The sequence below is a fragment of the Astatotilapia calliptera genome, chromosome 15, assembly GCF_964374335.1.
Source record: "Astatotilapia calliptera chromosome 15, fAstCal68.1, whole genome shotgun sequence".
Classification (NCBI taxonomy): Eukaryota; Metazoa; Chordata; class Actinopteri; order Cichliformes; family Cichlidae; genus Astatotilapia; species Astatotilapia calliptera.
Window position 1 is genome coordinate 5,675,827 of NC_137436.1, and position 4,653 is coordinate 5,680,479.

The 4,653-nt window shown below is 35.2% G+C and overlaps 1 long non-coding RNA gene across 1 annotated transcript; it reads left to right on the plus strand.

The window, feature by feature from the left end:
- The first annotated feature begins 273 nt into the window (after positions 1 to 273).
- LOC113037636 (uncharacterized) lies at positions 274 to 3,976 on the plus strand. The gene is made up of 3 exons (XR_003274643.2): positions 274 to 452; positions 1,578 to 1,712; positions 2,809 to 3,976. It is a non-coding gene; the product is annotated as an uncharacterized LOC113037636 (long non-coding RNA).
- Positions 3,977 to 4,653: the final 677 nt, after the last annotated feature.

Sequence of the window (4,653 nt, forward strand, 5' to 3'; positions counted from 1 at the left end):
ATGTAACAACCACCCAATTTAATTTTTTGGAGTGTAGATCTAGATGAGTATATTTCTCATGAGACAAGCAAATTTGAACTGTAAATAGGAGTTAAAAATAATGAAGGCTAAAGGCAATACAGCTGATGCAGAAGTAAATCTAATAAAAATGCAGAATGTACACGTTATCAATTACTCATAGTCTATCAGTCACTTTCTCATTATGTCTCACCCCCACACTGTAAAAAAAATCCGTAAAAATACAGTACAATCTACTGTATAAACGTGAAGGAATTTTCCGTATTAGTCATTTACAGGTATTTTTCTGTATTTCTCAACTACTGCAATGCATTGTGGGAAAAAGAACCTGAAAAGGAGGGAAAAGTAAGCGCAAGAGCAGCCATTAGGCTTCTTTCAGGCTTCATCTGGATTTTGGATTCTGAAGTTGGAGAAACTGCCTTCAAATTTCTGTGGTAAGTATTAAAACTCATGTTTCGTTTTATTAAAATAATGTTTTTCAAAAGACTCCGTGTTTTTATTTAGAAAGAATTGTTAATTTATTTGTTAACTGGTTTCGGCTGTCTCCAGACAAGTCAGGAATATTTTGCTGACTCATTTTTTAAAATAATTGTTATTTAGGTTTAACATGACTTAAGCTTTATTTTAATTAATGTTAAAATAATTTTTACTGTGATACCACCAGTTTTGCCCTTCAGTGGCTGAACCAGTTTTCATAAATATTATAGTTAGCTGTCTGTGTCTCTCTGGGTATTACACAGCTGTGACTGCTAACTAGCTAATTAGCGAAAGTCAGCGATGTGGATAACTGGGAAAGTGAGAGCTTCATGGTTCTAGAAATTATTCTAGGACTCTAATAAGTACTGTATCAATACCTGTGTTTTACAGTTGGCTCTACTGTACACTTTAAAGGGTTTCAGGCAAAGTTACACTAACCCTAGTTTAAGCCTCAGACCTTCCTGGCTGACGCTAGCAAATGCTAATGTTAGCCTCTGATTTGGGCTGCTAAAGTAAAGACTTTTAGCTAGCTGACCAGCATAGATTATTTCGGTGGTTAACAGACTGTAGTGGTAAAATTATTGAAAGTATAGTTTCACCTCAGCACATTTACAATTACAGTATGTCTACTTTGTAGCACATAGAAATGTTTAGTTAATATTTACAGACAGACACATTTTCCCTGTAACTGTGTTTTTACTCCAACATTTGTTGAAAATGTAATTTATGAAATGCTGAGCAGCATTTCTTGTATGTGGAATATTTTTGTCACCCCACTGTGCTAATGTGATTAAATACTAAAAATTATTACTAAAAAAATTCAATAATAAATCAATAATAACTATTTCTTGATTGAACTATAATGTAAGCGCAGTGCTGGTGTGCAGGGGCTCTATATGCCTTGTCTATATCAAGCTTTTAGCCAAATATAAGCAGAGATATTTGTATCTTTCTTAAAAATCCAGATCCTTACAGATTATTTGAGAAATGGATCAACAGCTATCACTACTTGAAGCACTTTAAGTCCTGCAGTGGAAAAATATCCCTTATTTCACCTTTGATCACACACTTTGGTTTTCCAGTGCAGAGCAATGGCCAAGAAAAGGAAAGACTTCCCCGAGTGAAAAAAAAGATGAAGATACAAGCTGGTGATGATCCAGAGCAGCTGGTCTCAGGAAATGAAGAAAAACCCTGATCACCTTCTCTACAAACACAAGGTGAGTTTAATGTTGTGGTTGATTTAGTTTTTCAAGGTATGTATGTTACTTTAATTATAAACTGCTTTTGTTGCAACAGAATGGTGTTATGTGTATGCAACTCTACGTGAATTATAATCCTTTGTAGGGCTGCGTGATATGACCAAAGTCTCATTCAATATAAGACGTATCTCTCCTGATAACGATATATATCACAAAATAGTGCATTTTCTGTAAATTCTGTGATTCTCGGGCAACTCGACTTATGTGAAATGTTTTCAGTTGGGCGTCGTGTACCAGGAGTCGAGTGTTTTGACCGATGCATGAAAGGTGGTTAAAGAGGTTTGTCGTGTTCGAGTGGTGGTGGGGACCAGTTTGTGGCATAATTTGCATAGTACAGTTTTCTGGGGCGTGTCAGACTTTTCATAACCAAACCATGTCCATGCTACAGAGGTAGCCCCTCATTTAACAATAAGGTCCTCAATTTCTTTTGACTGGTCCTTCTGGTTCTGCCTCATCCTTGCTGGCCATGCTGGTATTCTCTGTGCCTTCATCTGCGTGGTGACTGTAAGCGCCATTTATAGTTACTTGATGTTTTTATTTGAGGTCATTTGTTTGATGCATATTCTGAAATTTTATGTTTGAGAATAATGTATATCATTTCAGTTTAGTTTGAAAAGTCTCAACAGAAACTTGAGCTTTATTGTGAAAGGTTTATGTGGAAAATAAACAAGCGGACGGCGGAGCCACACGATGGTTTTATCCTCATTGTTGGTAACGAAAGTACGCGTTAAAAACAGTCACTTGTCCGTCCATAGTGTGGTTATTTTAAGTATAAGAGAAGGAGAGAACTTTAAGAAATAATATAGCAACTACAGTGACCATCAAAACCATGAAAAAAATATTGCCGTAAACAGTTTATTTTGCAACACCACAAAACAAAGAATAGTGTATAATATGAAACGATAGACATTTTTATATCGTAATCTGATATATATCGTCATATCGCACAGCCCTAATCCTTTTTTTGTTTATGTTGTTTATGCTCTAGGTAAAAAAAAATTATAAAAATACAAACTTTTTAAAAATGTCTTGTTGTTTCTCTTTTTTTCCTCAGAATAAATTGCGACTAGTCTCAATGGCTGACACGGAGGAGCAACACAGCGACACGTTAACTCCGACTGCTGCAGTTCCTGTATGAACTGAGCAACTCTTAAAATCCAAGGAAAAGCTGAGTGTATTTTACTTAAAGCTCAGATGGACCTTGATGTACTAACATGCAGGCTGCATTCAGGACTTTGTCACACTGTTATATGAAGAGCGGTAACAAGACTTTGTAGTAATTTGTCTTACTATTGTCTTATTTGTTGTGATTTAGGGTCTGTGCGCACAAGCAGAGGTTTTTGTTTGTAAGTGTAACCTCGTTTTCAGAGCCTTGTCTAACATTTAATGGTCATGAAATATGTCAGACTTTTTCCTCTACTTAACCAGCTTAGAGAATTTGAACACCGTGGAGAAAAAGGTGTGCATTAAGGATTTTGAACTATGATGTTTAAGTGTTGTCACTGCTGAGGATTCGTGGACACAGATCCTTATTCACTATGCTGCTGTTTACAGTTTAACTTTTCATCAGAACAAGCACTTCTAATTATACTTTGCTCCTCACTGACAAAACAAGTCCCGTAAATACACTTTTATCTTTAAGTTTGGGACAGTAATCTGTCTTAATTTATTATGTGTTGTAGTTATCATATGGGGAAAAGTCCTGTGGTTATCCATCAGTCCTGTTCGAATAAACCCAAAGTTCAGGAACATCTTCTTTAGATCTGTTCAGTTGTATTCATGTGGCACCACTTAAACAGTCAACAAATTTTGACTCAAGTATGTTATATTGTAAGGTAAAGAGCCCAAAGAGTTAATCTCAGACAAATGTTCACGCAAATGTGAATTACATTCACTTCATTAATGAAGTGAATGCAATTCAGTAATCAAAGGTGTTTGGCTATAACTGACTACATGTGTATACTGTATCATAAGTGGACAGAGATGGATGTAAACCACACCTTAACCATTTGGCTGAGGCAAAACTACCACAAGGCAGTGATTCTAACTAAAAGGTACTCTGGATATTATTAAATGTGAACATGTCGTTAAATATGACATTTTTTGTTTGTCAGGTGTCCTGTTTGAAGAAAACACTTGGTAGCCACTTGAATGAATGTAAATAAACACATTTACATGAGGGCAACCTGATTTCAAGGAAATAAAAATGCTCAAATTTGAAAGCTTGTGAGTTATTTTGTTCATGTATCAGCTGTTTAGTAGTTTTATGACAAGATGGATGCTGTCATTATATTTAAGTATAGTGTTTGAGTTAAGGAGAATAAAAGAATATTTAACATTAATTGTACCAATGTTGTTGTGTACGAAGCACAAATTAATTTAAGTTTTAATTTATGAATTTTTGAGTACATGGTGTACTAGGTTGTAATTGCATAGAAATGTACGTTTAAGGATATAAAGAACTATATTTAATGAGTTACAGTGAAAAGAAGTGCTTGGAAATAGTAATATAAACAGAAATTTCAATTTTTCTATTAACGGAAAATATCAGTTAATGATACAGAAAATATACTGTGAATAAACGGAATTTTCTGTTTTATAGCTGAAGGAAATGTCCGTAAATAGTACAGAGAGTATACTGTAAATCTACAGAATTTTCCGTTTTATCATTTACAGAAAGGTCCGTCAAACCTCCGTAAAAAAACAGAAAATGTACTGGCAGAAAATTACCAGGACATTTTCTGTTTTTCTACGGAATATTTTTTTACAGTGCAGCCAGTCATGACAAATGGCTGCCCCTCCCTGCCCCTGATTATGTTGGAGGTTTCCTCCTGTTAAAAGGAAGTTTTTCCTTGCCACTGTTGCCAAGTGCTTGCTCATTGTCTGATTGTTGGGGTTT